We start from the raw sequence: 17,346 nt of genomic DNA, 5'->3' as shown, positions 1-17,346 counted from the left end.
AGATGGGGAACCAGGAAAGTGAATCCAAGGGCCTTGGCAGAGTCAAAGCCAGTAAAATCTCAGAGCATTCCAACGTACAGTACGAGGCAGACAATGGAACACTGTCTTTCACCAACTAGGCAACGGTGGAGGAAGCAAGCTGATGGCCAAAACCAAAGAGAACAAGTCGGAGCAAAGCTGCTAGTCTTCACATCCAAATCCACCCTCCCCAGGGCTCCAGCATCAGCAGCATAGACTCCTCTCCCAGACTGAGCTCTCAAATACCCATCCCAGAAACTTACTTGGTAGGCCTTTAGTTTGTTTAGCACTTTGACCCCATCATGACATTTAATCCTCTGCAATCACGAGGCAAGCAGAACAAGCACTTTCATCGCCCGCTTAGAAATGAGGAAATAGAGGCCACAGCATGTCTACCCCATGGTAAAAATCAGGTCTGCTGCACAGACCTTCTAACTCCAAGTTCAATGCCTTTTCTCTAAAATCACCCGCACAGTGTGGCCAGGCCTGGGAAAGCCAGGTATCTGAGCTCCAGCCCTCTGGTCTCCAGCCCACTGGCCCCTACGACTGAAAACCTTCTGGAGACAGAACGCTAACACACAGGCCACACACACCCACACACACTTCCACCTGCTTAACAAACAGGTGCAGAGAAATCACCAACCGTGGTGTCACTCATGTCAGCCAGTTGTGCCCCAAGCCAGGTGGCCACCCACCTCCCTGTAAACACACTAGACCCAACTCCAGAGCTTCCAGAGGAGAGAGACACACGCACTGCTCTCCGCAATCAAATGGCGATCCCGGTGCAGGGTAGGTGTCAGATCCCAGAGATCTCCCACAAGCCAGAGACCCTAGACCTCCGAGTACCAGCACCCTGGGTCTACATCCTGTTTCTGGGACTCCTTACTCTCTGTGACCTTAAGCATCTTTGTTTCTCTAAATCTCAGCTTCCTCATTTCTAAAATAAGGAATTCAAAAAAAGGATTTCATGGTGAATGTATTTCATGTCACAGAACTTAAAAATGGTTAAAGAGATGAGTTTTGTATATTTCGCCACAGTAAAATAAAATGGGCTAGCATTTATACTGTTAGAGAACCTCACAGGTTCATAACAAGGATTAAATAAGAGTTTAATGGCAATTCTTATGTGTGTAGCACATACTAAAGCATAATAAATAGCTATTTATTATTCATAGTAATTTTAATATTAATAGCTTTTATTATCTAGGCAATATGTGCTCAACATGGAAAATGCTGAAAAACAAAAAGATAAAAAGAATCTCCTTTAATACTGAAATCCAGAGGCAACCACTGAAATAAAATTCGTTATGGTATTTTTCCAAAGCATAGATATTTTGTAAATTTGGAATATAATAAATAGCCAACTTTGTCATCATGATCCATTCTTTTCTGCAAAACTGCAGAAACAGCTCTCTCTACAACACCCAGAAATAAAGGGACTTTGTTCAGGGCAAGGATCAAAAGTTGCATGAAACTTGAGGCAGGAACACAGAGCTCACGCTGAACAGCTGGGGACACCTGCCCCCAAAGCCAGGAGGGAGGTGTCCATCAAACCCCGGCCACCTGTTCCTCCCTCCCCATCGACGCTCACCCAGAAAGCAAGACCCTGGGGGTCTGGCCGAGCAGGACAAGGGCCATGGAGGAGCCCGTGGGAGCTCTGCACACCATGTCCCCACCCTCAGGAGCTCCTGCAGTGACAGAGGAGCCTCTGCAGGCAAGTCACCCTGGGGCCTGTGCCTCAGGCTGTGGGGGCACAGGAAGGAGACACGCATGACAGCCATCCCACCCAGCCCCTGGTAAGGAGGAGGTTGCCCAGGAGACAAGTGACGGCCCCAAGGCTGCAGGGATGAGACCAGTCCTGACTTCAGGCCAGAAGGCTGAGTTCTCAGGGTCCTGAGGTAGCTCACAGATGCCCAGTTTAAAAAAACACACACAATAAAAAACAAAAAGAAACCATCAGGGCCAATATCCAGTATGTACGTACAAGCCCTTATTTACTAGGTGCTTGGGGCACATCCCCAGTGGCTCAGCATTAAAGAATCCTCCTGCCAATGCGGGAGACACAGAAGACACAGGTTCGATCCCTGGGTGGTGAAGATCTCCTCGAGAAGCAAATGGCAACCCGCTCCAGTAGTCTTGCCTGGAGAATCCCGTGGACAGAGGAGCCTGGCGGGCTACAGTCCATGGGGTCACAAAGAGCCGGACACAATCGGGCAGGCACACACTGCGAGCGTGTCAGCACAGAGACAGTGGCGCCTGGGCACAGGACAAGGAGCTTGTTTTACCCGGACCCTCGGGCTCTGCCTGGCTCCCGTCCGTGGGCAAGGCCTCTCCGCCTCTAATGCGGACACAAGGCCAGACTCCACTGACTCCTGGGGATGCCACATGGGCCAAAACCTCCCGGAGCGCCTGGCAAAGAAGGAAGCTCTTCTGCTGGGCTGGGGAAGCAGCCCCAGGACTAACTCCAGGAGTTAGTGTAGAAGGAACCACGATCCCACAAAACGCACTTAAAGGTTCTGTCGCCGGTGAGGCATGGCCTTCCCCCACTTTCATTTTGGACGGGTGAGTATTCTGTTGGGAAGCAGGGCCAGGGAGCAAGCAGCACCCCCAAGGCAGTTCCTGAAATCCGACAGAGAAGCAGCTGCTCCGGGCGCTGGGGAGTTCTATTTCCATCTCTGCTTACACGTAATTATCTCTACAGCGGCACTCCCTGGAGGGCTGGCAGCACCAGCGGCCCCAGGTCACCTCCTGGACCGGCTGCTTCTGCACCAGCATCACAGAGAGAGGCCTGGAAGACAGCCCAAAGCACGGCCACCCGTGGCCCACTCCTCCCAGGCCCGGATCACAGGCGTGCCAGGCCCTTTCCTCTGGAGACGCAGAGAGGAAATCAAACGGGAGCCAGATAAGGAGCTCCGACGCCGAGTGATCCACAGTTATGAGTCCCCAGGGGCCACGCAGGCCAAACCAACCCAGACCGGCCAGCCATGCCCGAGGCGCCTTCCTTCCAACGATGACGGGGCTCGGACGTGGGCCCGAGTGCTTTCACGGCAAACAGGAACGACAGCGCACAGCTCTGTGCACCCACAACAAGCTGGGGGCAGGGAGGGCCTGGGTGCCCTGACGCCGCCCGGGTGCCTGGCCCATGCCGCACCCCCTCCCAGCCCTGCGCTGACTCCACTCTTCTCACGGTGACGGGGTCCATGGAAGGATGTGGGCCCTGGGTGTGCCGGCCTCAGTCGGTAGTTTCTACACCTGCTGGGGCGCAGGCACCGTCCCAGGTGGTACCCCTCAAGCCGGGCTGGTGGCAAGACGCACCCTGGCCTCCTCTGCTCTCTCTTCTTGCCTGTGATTTCCACGTGGGGAGCGGGTGGTGTACAGGCATCTATGAGGAGGACACACAGGAGAGGGCGGTGGGTCGAGGGTCAACAGAGCAGAGAGAGACAACTGCCACAAAATACCCTGGTGCCTGAACACGGCACTGCAGTGGCATCTAAACCTGGAAAAGCCGCAACCGGCTACCCACCTGCCAATGATTCTCTCGCTTTCTTGCGGACTCAACACTGGCTCCCATCCCATGGGGGCAAAAGGCCCCCACCCCAAACACACACACACATGCACACACACACACGCACACAGACGCACACACGCACGCACACGCACGCACATGCACACGCACACACGCGCACACACCCACACGCGCACGCACGCACACGCGCACGCACGCACGCACACGCACGCACACACGCACACACACATGCACACGCACACACACGCACGCACACGCACACACATGCACATACACGCACACATGCACACACGCACACATACACACACATGCACACACGCGCACACACACGCACACATGCACACACACACACGACTTCCATCTCCATGCCCCCACACCAGCCTGGCAGGCGCACGTGTCCACTTCAAGGCCTCTGTGGCAGCTGTCCCCTGGCTGGACCACGTCTGCTCCACACTACAACTCCCCTCAGACATGACTGCTCAGCAAGGCCTGCCTGGACCCACTTTCAGCACCTCACCACCCCCTGCCCTAGGCGCTCCCCTGACATTTCAGCGACTATCCCCACCTCACTCACTGTTCTGGGTCCACCAGTGTCCCCACAAACCCACAGCCACCTGGAACCACGTGACCCCTTCTGGAGAGAGGGCCTTCAGATGTACACGGTTAGGGCAAGGTCACGTGGAAGAGGGGGCCCGCAAAGAAAGAGGGGCCACAGACACAGGGAAGGTGCCGTGTGGTGATGGGAGGCTGGGAGCAGAGGATGCAGGCACCCCCAGGAACGGCGGGAGCAAGGGACTGGTCTGCCCTCAGAGCCCCAGGACAGCGAGAAAACAAGGTCCTGGTGTTTAAGCCATCTGGTTGCGGTCCTTTGTTGCAACACGCTAGGAAACTGGGACGACCATGGACTGTGACCAGCTATTTATGGTCTGTTGCCCCTCACGAGAAAATAAGCCCCAAGAGAAAAGGATTTTGATGTTCTTTTGCTCTATGTAAAACGCCCAACGCGTGGAATAGCATCCACCTGAAAAAATGTATTTGCTGAACAGGTTCTGAGTGAATGAAGATAAGCCTAGAAGGGAGGTGGGGTGCTGCGCCCACCCTACAGAGGGCACAACTGAAGGGCCAGGGTCCCAGCTCCACCCAGAGACAGAAGAGCCAGAACCAGAACTGAATCAAGACCTCGTTCATTCTTTTGGGAAGCAACCTTCAGCTCCTCCGGGCACCAAGCAAGGCACTGCCACGCGAGCCCTTGGTGAGCATGCGCGTGGAGCAGAGTGCAGGCAGCGCAGGCTTCAGGCGTCCCCTGGGCAGGGCTGCGTCCTCGCCCGCAGAGTGAGGATGCAAGCGAGGCCTGTCTTCCCACACTGCTTCCGCAAGGCCCTCAAGGGCCCAGAGGCCAGAGGACGGCTGTCCAGCGGCTGATGCAGGTGGCGCCTCTGGCGCTCTCTGAGCACTACTCTGAAGTCCAGCTCGCACTACAGGGCACTCGTGCTTGCACGCCCCACAGTCACACCCTGCCACATGCACATGCGCCTGGACTCCCCACACCCGTGGCTCTGCAAGCCCCGCGGTCTGCGAACCACCTCTGTCCCCGCCGGGCGGGCGGCCCTGTTCCTCCCCCGCACACATGGGGCTCCCCCAGCACACTCTGCTCTCAGGACCAAGGTTCCCTTCTGCCCCCTGGACCCAGGCAGCCAGGGTCCTCTGGAATCCTGGGCACAGCCTTGCCCACACTTAGCCGGCAGGCCTCTCTGGTTTGGGGGAACCATCAGAAAACATAGCAGGGACTTCAGAAGAGCGTGCCATCACACTTGCGTGCACTGCACACACATGTGGTCAGGGCAGGAGACCCGCGACAATGGCACCCCAGGGCTAGCGCTGTTGGGAGCACAACCAGGCAGGGGGTGAAGCGAGAGCCCCCCACCTGCGGGCTGCACTTCCTGGCCCTCCCTGCAGCGACCTCAGCTCACAGGGTCCCAGAGCAGCAGACGGCAGACTCTGCAGGGCACCCCGAACACTGCGTGGTTCTATTTTCCTGCAGCTAGAAGAGGCAGCACGTGGCCCATTTACCCGGCGTGCAGAACAGGGTAAAGAGCCCCAAGCCTCGAGCCCAGAGCCCCGTCCCACCTGCACGCTGAGCCACCAGGCTCACAGCTGCACGTCCCCTCTCACGGCTGGGCTTAGCCTTTGAAACAAAGTGGAGAGGCTGTAAGAGGATCCGCAGGACCCAGTCACCCTAAGCAGGGGGCCTCTGCTCTGACACCCCACGGCAGGGCTGATGCAGAAAGAGCCCCAAAGCCTCCACCCCGCGGCACTCCCACAGCCCTGCCTGACCTGGATCTGCCTGTATCCTCCTCGACGTTACCAGACGATGTGCACTGCTACACTTACCGAAGGCAACACTCATTTGTTCATTTAGAAACACTTACTAAGTAAGGAAAGGGGCTTCCCAGGTGGCTCAGACATAAAGAATCCGCCTACAATGCAGGAGACGTGGGTTCAACCTCTGGGTGGGGAAGGTCCCCTGGAGAAGGAAATGGCAACCCACTCCAGTAATCTTGGGCTTCACCGGTTGCTCAGCTGGCAAAGAATCTGCCTGCAATGCGGGAGACCTTGGTTTGACCCCTGGGTCAGGAAGATTCCCTGGAGAAGGGAATGGCAACCCACTCCAGTATTCTGGCCTGGAGAATTCCCACAGACAGAGAAGCCTGGTGGGCTACAGTCCATGGGGTCGCAGAGTCAGATACGACCTAGTGATTAAGCCACCTGTAAGGAAAGGAGAACACAAATCAAAGTGGCAGCTGCTTACTGTTGCTGGGTGCACACTAGTAGTGTGCTGATCTTCACAAACATGACTCTCTGAATCCCCGCAACAGCCCTGTGGGGTGGGTGCTGATATTATTCCTGGTTTACAGATGAGGAAACGGAGGCCAGGAGAAAAGACAACTTTACTTACATCACACAGCCACAAACGACAGAGGGGGAGCTGGAAGTGGAGCCTCCTCCCACCCCACCAGCGCCTCCATCACTCCTGCCTCCTGGCCGTCTTTGACCAGCAGGTGCAGGACGCTGTCATTAAGTCAGAGCCTCCAGAGCCCACTGTGCAGCTCAGCCCACATGGAAAGGCCAGGGGAAGCCTCAGGACATGCTCTCTGCCGGCCCAGGCAGCGCAGGGACCGCCCGTCACTCTCTTCCCAAGCGAGCTGGGAGCGGGCGGAGAGGCACCGCCTGCTGCAGGGACAGCCCCGCCGCCGCAGGGTGCTGCTTCACACCCAGAACAGAGGCTGTCCCGAAGCCAGAGCCTCTGACTTTCTGGCGTGCACTTCCCTAGCTCAGCTCCCAGGCCTGGCACCTCTGCCTCAGCTACGCAGAACAGAACTGCTATCAAAGCGCTGCTTACAAGCACTTGCCTCCTTGGGGAGAAGCTCGCAGAAAGACTCTGGCAGGTCATGCCAGAATTAAAATGATCCATTACAGTGCCCAGCCTCTGGGAAAAGTGGAGAAAACATGAAACCAGGAGCACTTGCTTCCACTGCCACATTCCCACCCCTGTCTGCAGGACACCCTGAGCAGAGCCGTGGTCCTGGGGGTTCAGCGTCCCCATCCTCTAGGGCTATGATGCCTCCCCCACAAGTAAGATCCGAAAGCCAAGTGAGTCTCATAGCCACACCAGCGGTGGTGAAATGCCTACTAAACACTATCCATTTCTATCGTCTAGCAGAATGGCAGTCCAGGGGGAAGGGGCGGCCTCATTATCTATTGGTGCTTTAAACCAGCCCAGCCCTCAAGAGCGCAGCGTGGGGATTTGCTATAACAGTTCAAACATGTAGAACCTGTGGCATACTGATTCCACTCCTAGAGAAATACACGTGTACAACAGTATGCATGTATGAAGATATAGTAGCAAAACTAAGGAGTTAGATTATGTCTATCAGTGGGGGACTGACTCATAAATCATGATACATCTATACTATAAAATATTCTGTAGGAAAAGTAAGAGAAGAATGCATGAGACGATCTGTAAGACCCAGTATATGAAAAGATACAATAGTGAAACGACATAGATGATGCAATGCAATTTATGCCTCAGAAGAAACGAAGCAGTATGTTTCTGGGTCTGGACAGGCTGATGGACGTTCCAATGGTCAGGGCTGAGGAGTTAGCAGGGAGGGGCCCCTTGAGAGAGGGGGTCCCAGGGGAAGGAGAACTCTGTATCTGCTGCTGCGGACTTTACTAAGTGATTGGGAGGGTGGGGTGCAAGAGTGTAACAAATTAATGTATCGCTTAGAAAAAAGGCAACAAACTGATTGAATAATACCACTACCACCAAAACAGGGTTCCTTTGTGCTCTGGCTTGAAGCTGCCTCCGCAATTTGAACAAGTTTGGGGCCACACTCCAAGGTCTTCGCAAGAATGAATAATGAAGTTCAAGTGCAATCTCTAAGCCACAGAGACAGATGGGATCAGGGTCGACAGGGAGGAAGGGCAAAGTGGACGGCAGCGCTGTGGGAGCTGCAGCTGCACCCCTGAAGCTGCTGGGCTCCAGGAGCTACTGTTCCAAGACTTGCCTCCCTCTCACCCCACGGGATAAGAAGAAAGTAAGAACCAGGGTGAAGGAGAATTCCTTTTCCCACAGCAGAGGGGCAGTCACCCACTGTCAGCAGCAGAGCCACCCGCGAGTGAAGCTGGAGAAAAAGGGAAAGCAGGGAACATATCAGCTGTTAAGTCATGTCACACTCTGTGACCCCACGGACTGTAGCCCGCCAGGCTCCTGTCCATGGGATTCTCCAGGCCACTGGAGTGGGTTGCCATTCCTTTCTCAGGGGACTTTCCCAACCCAGGGATCAAACCCTGGTCTCCTGCACTGCAGGTGGATTTTTTACCATCTGAGCCACTTTGCTGCCAGGCTCCTGAGGCTCCAAGGACAGCCAGGCTGGCAGCCCAGTGTCCAAACATTCAACTCCCTCCGAACAACCAGTCAAGCCTCACTTCACATTCAACACTGAAACTGAACCGGTACACATATCAGAGGGTTCTGCCAACAGAACAAGAACAATGTGGTACAAGGAGAGATCAATCAGTGATATCCTGGGTAAAGACAGTTACTCTTTCTGCTTGCCCATAGTAACATGTCTGTAAAATTAAAGATTTGATAAAGACCTGTTTGCTTCCTAATAAAAACTAAAACGAACACACAAGCACGCAGCTAAACACAGAGCAAAAAGAAAAAGAGAAGGGCTTTGCTTAGGACATGATGTTCAGGAGGCAGGCTGACAGCTGACACCCCCAGGTCAGGTGCTTCCCTCCCATTAGTACAGGTACCCCATTAGTGCACCAAACACTCTGGGCACTGGAACAGCCCACGGCTAGGGGACCACCCTCAGGACAAGGAAGAGAAGCCCCGTCTTGGGGGAAAGGGGTGCCCCCCGCACAACGGGGCGGCGGAGTCCCATGCATGACTCACCGGGGTGAGCCTTGCCTGCAGAAGCCGGGAGCAGGCGGGCCCAGCGAGGATCCTCGGCCCCCTCGCAGTGAGAATGCGACCCAAGAAAAGCCAGGACCTGGCCAACAGGCCGGAGCTCAGCGGGAGCTACCTGAAGAGTCCCAGTGTTTACGCAAGGAAAATGGGAAGCCTGGGCGAGTTTGCACAGACACGGGCACTGGGAGGGGAACGGCCCGGGGCCAGCGCACTCCTGACGTGGCGGCAGGCCCCGCGCGATGAGGACACGCAGGCCCGGAGGGCACAGGCACCGCGCGCGCCCCTGGGCTTTGGCGCTGCTTCCCCCGGGCGCAGCCCGGCTCCCCGCCGCGCTGCACCCCTCGGGGGGTGGGCTCACCTCCCGGCAGGACCGGCCACCCCGAGAACTCGCCCACCAACCGGCCTCGGATGTGTGGTGACCACCTGCCACGTCCAGAGATGGGTCAGGCCCTGGGGGACCTGTCAGAGGTGAGGCCCACGGCCAGCACAGTCCGCTGGGTCCCCCGGGAACAGGAGGGTGCGGACCCCACCCCGGGAGGCGGCCTCCATGGGGCTTTTCCCCTGCGATCCTTTCACCTGAAGTGTGAACAAGCAAGCTTGCACGTCCCTCATGGACTGGGGTCTGAGAACCTGAATTCCATCCCGAGCTGCTCCAGGAAAGGTGGCAATGGAGGCCAGGTAGGCGGGTAAAGACAGGGGAGGGCTTGGGGCTTATGCCAGCACCTTCCCCCAGCCCGAGAGAGAGACCACAGGAGGCCACCATGGTTTCTAGAGAGGCCCTCGGTCTGCACATAGCATCCATACCCTGCCTGCGGCGTGAGACTGGCCGTGAGGGGCAGGGGGAGAACGGAGACTCGGCCCCGCATCTCTCAAGCCCAGGTCCAAGGACGGAACACTGTCCACGGCCAGCGCCCCCTGTGCCCACCAGCTGCCAGCCTCAACGCCGTGAGGCCAACCCTCACGCTCTCTCAGGCCAGTTACCCTGAAGGCCTCAATCCTCTGCCGCCCCTTGCGGACTCCACACAGCCCCGACCCAGCCCCGTCTCTGGGGCAGAGTCCAGCACTGGCAGGGCGGCCTGACCCCCGCCTCCCAGGCTCTGGACTCACAGACATCTGGGCTGCCACGCAGGCGAACATCCCGCCCCAGCTCTGGGGACACAGGTGCTTCTGAGCCGTCTCCTCATCTGAGCAGGGGGATAACACGACTGACCTCCGGAGCCTCTGTGAATTCAGCAGAGGACACCCCGGCTCTCCAAGAAGGACCATGACTCTCCCTGTCCCCAGCCTGGCTCCAGAGTCTCCGCTCTTCACGACCTCGCCGTGCTGCTTCCTCACAATGAATGAACATGGGCAAGCTCAGAAAAAAGGCACATTTGAGATCTAAAGGGGAAGGGTCATAAACATAAAAATTAGGTTCCCAAGCTGTGAAAGATACCAAAATTAACTCATTATCAAAATAATGGGAGAGGAGGGAAGAGACAGGAAAAAAGAAAAACATCACTTCAGAGGAACTGCTTTTAAAATATACAGCTTTGCGACTTTTTCTTAGACTTCATTTTTTCCAAAGATTTAGGAAGATTACATTTCAAAAGCTCACAAAGGAGACATTTCTGGGTTTTTTTTTTAATTGTTTCTTAATTAATATCTTCAGAGAACTAAGAAGTACTTTTACAGACTGACTGAATCTTAATAAAATTCTCAGAGAAATTCTGGCATCAGTCACAACAAACACCCTCTTGGAATTTAATTTCATTTTCCACATACAACTTACTATGGAAACTCATTTATGATGATACCACTACCAGTCAAAATCTGCCTGGAGCACAAAAACTTCAAAGTGCCACAACAGATTCCTTTAGGACTTGATGGAAATTGGTCCCATATTTAGCCAAATCCTCATCTAACAGAGAACTCCCCCATGACAAACTGTCCAGATTTTACCATCAAAATCACTTCTTCCATCCCTTTCACAGCCCATAGCTTCCCTCCCCTCCCACCATATACTAGAGCTCTAACAATGCCTCCTTCCAGCCAGAAGTCCCCAAATTCAGTCTCTTTCCCTTTTTGCACAAAACGGACACAAGGTAACTAGCCACATCCATCTTTAGCCCCTACCAAAGACCTGTTCCTTCTGGCTTCTAGTTTACTTCAAGCCCCACCTTTCTTTTAATTCTCACTTGAAGTATAGTTGATTCACAAGGCTGAGCTAGTCTCAGCAATGCCCTCCTTTCAGATGATGCTAAGACCCCGAATATTCACTGTGTGTGTTGAGGGTGCAGTGGGAAGCCAAAAGCTAAAAGAATTATTTATAAGTACAAAAACGTACTTTAAAGCCTTTTTCCCTGGAGGACAATTCCTACTGGAAGACTTAATCAATCCCATTATTCCAAGTGCCCATGGGCAAGGGGAGAGGAAGGGGTGAATGCTAACCATCACTGAGTACTTGCTGCAACTCACAAGTGCATCTCATTTAGTGCAAGGCAGATATTATCATCTTAATTTTACACACATGGAAATCAGGCTCAGAGGGATTAGGCGATGGGCTCAGCATGTACACCAGGCCCACCAGACACTGGGCTCCTGACTCATGGACTCATACGCTTCCAGAGTCTTCGGGTGCTTAGTGTAGAACCTGCCCTGGGTTGGAGGGCACTTTACAGTTTACACATTGCTTTTCACATACAAGATCTCATTTAATATCCCAATCCTGTATGAGACAGTTAAGAATTGCTTTTCCATGGGAGAGGAGCTTGGGGGAGAAGGGGTACATGCATACGCATGGCTGAGTGCCTCTGCTGCTCAGCTGACACTACACAACGTTGTTAATCACTACATCCCAAAACAAAATAAAACATTAAAAAAAAAAGAATTACTCTTCCACTATCATAAAACATTACATGCGTGCAGCCTGTCATGTCCGACTCTTCATGTCCCCATGGACGGTAGCCTGACAGGCCCCTCTGTCCATGGATTCTCCAGGCAGGAACACTGGAGTGGGTGTCATCCCCTCCTCCAGTGGATCTTCCCCACCAGGGATCAAACCCACGACCCCTGCTGCATCTCCTGCATCACAGGCAGATTCTTTACTGCTGAGCCCCCGTATCTTGTCCTGCCTGATACATGGTAGGGGCTCAAATGACAACTATTATTAGCACCAGGATTTTTATTAATTTAATAGCTCTCAGTTAAAGTAAAAATGTATACAAGAAACTGACAGAAAAGGATTACTGAAAATGATGTGGTCAAACCCAATATGGATTTGAAAGCTACTAATGGAAGAGAACAGAAAGACAGAAGCATTCAGTTATGATAAAATACACACACACAGAACCCTTCCCGCCCACCAGCACCATGACTTGGTCATGAATGTGCCATTTGACCCAGCTATGGCATTTCAACTCTCAGCATCCAAAACAAGATGGGCAGGAAGTGCCTCTGAACTTCTACTGAGAGGTTGTCCAGAGGGTCTAGGGAATAGGGGTGGAGCAGACACATTATTACCTTGAGCTATTTTTAATGTGCTGTATCTAATGCACTATTTGCCTATCAATTTCACTCACTCGAAACCTGGGAGGTTCAGAAATGCCACATGCAACAGGAATCAGCTCCCCACTTCTCAAGTCAGAACGGGAAAGATGACAGAAGTGTGGTGGTACAAGGACGGCAGCATCAGTCAGACAGAAGGAAACCTATGGTCCTATGGCAACGAGAGAGGCTTCCGGGCGGCTCAGTGGTAAAGCATCAGCCTGCAGTGCATAAGACCCAGGTTCAATCCCTGGATAGGGAAGATCCCCTGGAGGAGGGTATGACAATCCGCTCCAGTATTCTTGCCAGAAGATTCTGCGGACCAAGGAGGCTGGTGGGGTCCTCCGGTACAGAATGGGATCACAGAGTCAAGCACGACTGAGCACTCACCCACGGCAAGGAGAGATCCTGGGGGTATTCTTCGAGTAAGGCTGCTCCACGTGGAGCCACTGCGCATCCACTCCAGGCTTGAAGGTTCAAACAAAAGAAAAATTTCAGGTCCTCAGATGAGACATACATAACTTTTTAAAGCACAGTTAACTACTTTATGATAATGATAGCTGAACAGGCAATACACTAATTGTCTACATAAGAAAGTATCCTGACTGCAAATCCAGTACCAAGTATTATTAGTTTTTGGTTTTGTTTTGCCTTATGCAGCCTCTCTTGCTTCTGAGCTGTGTTCAGTCCATCCTAATTTCTTTATAATAGGCTGAGGTGGACTTTGTGTGGCTGATCAAGGTTCACAAGGAAAAAGGTTCCCTCAAACACCTACTCCTGCCACCTGAGACTGTCTAACTCATTCTGTATACCGAACTTTGCAGATAAAGAAACTGAGTTCCAAAGACGGGAAGTGATGCATTGGAGGCCATCAGTTGAGTCGCTCAGTCATGTCTGACTTCGATCCCATGGACTACAGCAAGCCAGGCTTCCCTGTCCATCACCAACTCCCGGAGCTTACTCAAACTCATGTCCATCAAGTTGGTGATGCCATTATTGGAGGCCATAATCCTTGCTAATACATCTAGGACTAGGACAAGGTCTCAAGGCCTACAGTGTGGGTCTCCAGCTCTACCACGGTTGCAAATGACCTAGTGCGCTTGTGTCTTGAATACAAAATTTATTTGAAGGGGAAAAAAAAAAGCTAACATGAGTCATCTCCACTGTCAAGGGGCACCACACAGATTATTCCAATAAAGCATCTGCAGAACCACTTGTTTCTGAAATAGCCAGCCTCAGCCCGAGAATCAATGGCCGTGTCTTTCGCCCCTTCAGGATGACCACGACTCTGCCAACAGAGGGGCTGCTAGGCTTTGCGGATCCGTAGCCGAACCCTGGGAATACCGACGTGGCTTGTGCTGGAGAGGGGAATGGGGGTGGGTGCGTGGGTGTCAGAGGGGGTCAGAGCTGCGTTCTCTCCTGGCAACGGTTAATGATTGCATGCAGCCCAATCCTACTGCCCACGGGACCCCTACATATCCCATCCACTCAGGGGTCCTTCGTCAACTTCCCAGACAGCAGCGCCGCAGTCGGGGAGGCGAGTCTGGCAGACGGGGAGGGGAGGTACTTGGCCCAGGCGGTAGAGGAAGCGCGGCTCGGCCGCCTCCTCCAGCAGTTCCAGGAACTCCCCACCGGGTCTCCGGGAGCCCAGGGGCGTCCCCAACTCTGAGCCCGACCCCTCCCCCGCGTCCGCCGGCAGCGGGGAGGGGGCAAGCCCACCGCCGCTCCACTCCGCCCCCCGCCCCCCGGCGCACCCCGCGGGCCTGCCTTCCCCTGCTCACCACGGGCCGCGCCGGGCACCTGCGGGCTCCAGCCGGGACCCCGAGCGCGCCCCTTCCTCTCCGCGCGCCGAGCACCCGCGCCCGCCGCCCCCCGTGCCCCCGTCCCCCGGGGCCGCCGCGCGCCCGCACTTCCCGCCCGGCCCGCGGGGCTCGCGGTCCGCCCCAACTTTCCCGGCCGCGGCCCCGGCCCGCAGCGCGGAGACCCCGGCCCCGCGCAGAGACGCGCGGCCCCGCGGCCCCCGCCCGCGGCCGGCACGAGTTGCGCTCGGGACGCGCTCGGGGCCCGGGCCTCGGCGGCCGCTTGGCTCTGCGCGGGGCGGGCGCGGCGGGAACCGCGGGGCCGCCGCCCCCAGCCCGGCCCGGCCGGGCCCGCGCCGCCGCTCACCTCCGCCCGCGCCGCCGCTGCCGGGAAGACGTGGCGGTGGCCGCCGCTCGCGCTCCCCGCCTCGCCTCCCGGCGCCCGGGCGCGCGGCCCCGGCCGGCAGTGCCAGGCGCCCTCTGCCGCCGGGAAGCCGAATCCTCCCTCCCTAACCCTAACGCGCCCGCCCCGCCCGGCCGCCCGCCCGCGTGCCGCGGCCCCTCGCCCGGCTCTCTACCGCCGCTGCTCCGAGACGCCCCGCCGGAGGCCCCGGGCCCGACTCGGGGAGCCCGCCTCCGGGCGCCCGCCCCGGACAGCCGCCGCTCGCCGCCCGCCCGCGCCCCGCCGCCGGTGCGGGTCGCGCCCCAGCCGGCTCCATACCGTTTCTGCTTCCCTTAACCCTAACCCTTGCCCCGGAGAAAGTCAAGTCAGGCTGGGGAGCAGCCGGCTCGCCGTCCCCTCTCCTAGTTTAGCGCCCCGCCCGGAATACCCAAGTGCGCCACAAACACTTCTTACGGGATCCAAGGAGCGAATGAATGAAGACAGACTTTGGCAGCTCTCCACCACGCAGGCTTCTAAACTTCCAGAGAACAGATACCCGGACCTAGATTTGTTTTTTCGTTTGTGAATTACACACTCAGACACGTGCTCAACGTTGCATAAATAAATAAGATTCACAGTTCCCGACCTCAGACCAGCACGGAGCGGCACAGGGCCCACCGCCCAGTTACTCCTGGCTTTCAGTCGAACAGACTTAGGATTTAGATCTTCCACTTAACAGCTGGGAGCTCTTGGGAAAGCTAATCTCTCTGAGCGGGTTACCTCGTCTACACACTGAGAATAGTAAAACCTACTTCTCTGGGCTGTTGTGAGCGTTGAGACCTTGCATTGTATGTGAAGTGCCTTGCTCGGCCCCTCCACCCACCTATGCTCCAGAGCTAAGTGGTAGAAGCCGTTATTATGATCATTAACAGGTAGCTACTGTTACTATTATTACTGATCCAGTAGGTAATAAAAACTATATGCAAAATGTAAACTAACGGCCATCTTTTCATCTGAGGACACCCCTTGTGAGTGTGGAATTGTCACCTACCCAACAGGGCCTCTCCAGTCTCTCCTCTTCCCCATCCCCAAGAATTAACTAATTGGTACTGGGTTTTTTTAAGACCTGTAGAACCAGCTCTCCTACTGGTTTTCCACCTGGGTTTTGGTGGCCAGTCTCTTAATTAACAGTGTTTATTTTCTTGTAAAGGCAGTGAATGCTTAAGGGTTTCTGCAAGCTACAGCCTCTACTGTTTCCTCATTGCCCCTCTCTCAACACCTGGAGGTGTCTTTTCACTTCTGACAGTCTCCTTCCTGCTCTGCATGGAAAACAGCAGTGAGTGCAATGAAGTTGCGTTAGACAGGACTGGGCTGGAATCCCAGCCTGTCCACCTTGGGTTTTCTGTGCCTCCGTCCCCTGAGTTGTAAACTGTGGAGAATGATCCATCTGTGGCGTTGAGAGATTGGTGATCCAATCTGTGAGTGAAGTGTTTGGAATATAAAGGGGTTTACTAAAAGGCAACTGTGGATTTGTTTATTTAATCAGCATTCAGGGAGCATCCTAGGTGGAGCTAGTGGTAAAGAATATACCTGCTAGTGCAGGAGACACAGGTTCAATCCCTGGGTCAGGACAATCCCCTGGAGGAGGAAATGGCAACCCACTCCAGTATTCTTACCTGGGGAATCCCATGGACAGAGGAGCCTAGTGGGCTACAGTCCATGGGGTGGCAGAGAGTTGGACACAACTCAGCATCTGAGCCTAGCATAGCACAGCTCGAGGAGCGTCCACTGAATGTCATACATTCTGGGAGAATGAGAGAAAGAAACTTGGGTGAGGTAGGATTCCTGTCCTCAAAAGAGACTGAGGTCTGGTCGACGAGAAGGGCACCCACATCCTTGGGCAGAGGGGTTGGGAGGACATAGACGCTGCTAATATGAAATTAGAAAGCCTTAGTTCCAAACTGAGACAGTGGTACTGCAGTAAAGATTGCTTTAATTCATTATAATTGCAAATGGTATTTTCTTCTAAATATGTACATAACTTTCCAAGGCCACTGCAAAAATTAATGAATAATTTTATGAGGCAAGCAGAACCACTTGATGTAGGATTTAGTCCCTTAATAAGGTGACTCCAAATGCTTCCTTATACTAGTAATAACATGAACATTTTGTCTTTGTGAAAGCACCATATAGGTTAAACTTGCATGTCTTGCAATGCATATCTAAGAGGGACAGTTCACACAGTCACCCTAATGGCCTCTGATGACTCTCACCTCCTTATGCATGTCCTTGGTGTCAAGCCTCCTCTGTTAAGCCTGGGCTTGGCCGCTGGGACATCCACAGACACGGCAAACGAGGGCTGTTTGATCAGCACTTGTGCCTCGCTCCTTGCCTTCTGGAAATGCTATGAAGAAAGTGAAAAAAACCTGGTCCAACCTCGTCAAAAATGAAAGCCTGAGGCAGAGAGAGGCTTGTCATCCCAGCTGTAGCAGTTCCCCAGCCAACCCACCAGCTGAATGCCGCCGTAAGACAGAGGCCAGGCAAGTCTAGCCAAAATGACCCAGCCGTCCGAAGAGTTGTGAGAAATAAAATGGTGGATGCTTTAAGCCACTGAGTG

The 17,346-nt window shown here is 54.6% G+C and overlaps 1 protein-coding gene across 26 annotated transcripts in view; it reads right to left on the bottom strand.

Moving 5' to 3' along the window:
- Nucleotides 1-15,437, bottom strand: part of SMCO4 (single-pass membrane protein with coiled-coil domains 4) — a 79,737-nt gene extending 64,300 nt beyond the window's left edge. For 9 of the 26 annotated variants that reach the window (XR_009597911.1, XM_042238398.1, XM_060404218.1 and 6 more), the window contains exons 1-2: nucleotides 14,715-14,746; nucleotides 12,939-13,015 (exon numbers count right to left, since the gene is read on the bottom strand). The gene's annotated coding sequence lies outside the window, so the exon portion shown is untranslated. Of the gene's footprint in view, nucleotides 1-281; nucleotides 578-10,233; nucleotides 10,404-12,938; nucleotides 13,016-14,329; nucleotides 14,520-14,714; nucleotides 14,747-15,068; nucleotides 15,123-15,203 lie in introns of those variants that run through there. The other 17 variants (XR_006057575.2, XM_060404210.1, XM_042238411.2 and 14 more) reach the window with 6 other exon arrangements.
- Between the last annotated feature and the right edge of the window lie 1,909 nt (nucleotides 15,438-17,346).

The sequence above is a fragment of the Ovis aries genome, chromosome 21 (assembly GCF_016772045.2).
Source record: "Ovis aries strain OAR_USU_Benz2616 breed Rambouillet chromosome 21, ARS-UI_Ramb_v3.0, whole genome shotgun sequence".
Lineage (NCBI taxonomy): Eukaryota > Metazoa > Chordata > Mammalia > Artiodactyla > Bovidae > Ovis > Ovis aries.
The sequence above is the reverse complement of the archived record's forward strand: the minus strand, read 5'-3'. Positions and strand labels throughout refer to the sequence as shown.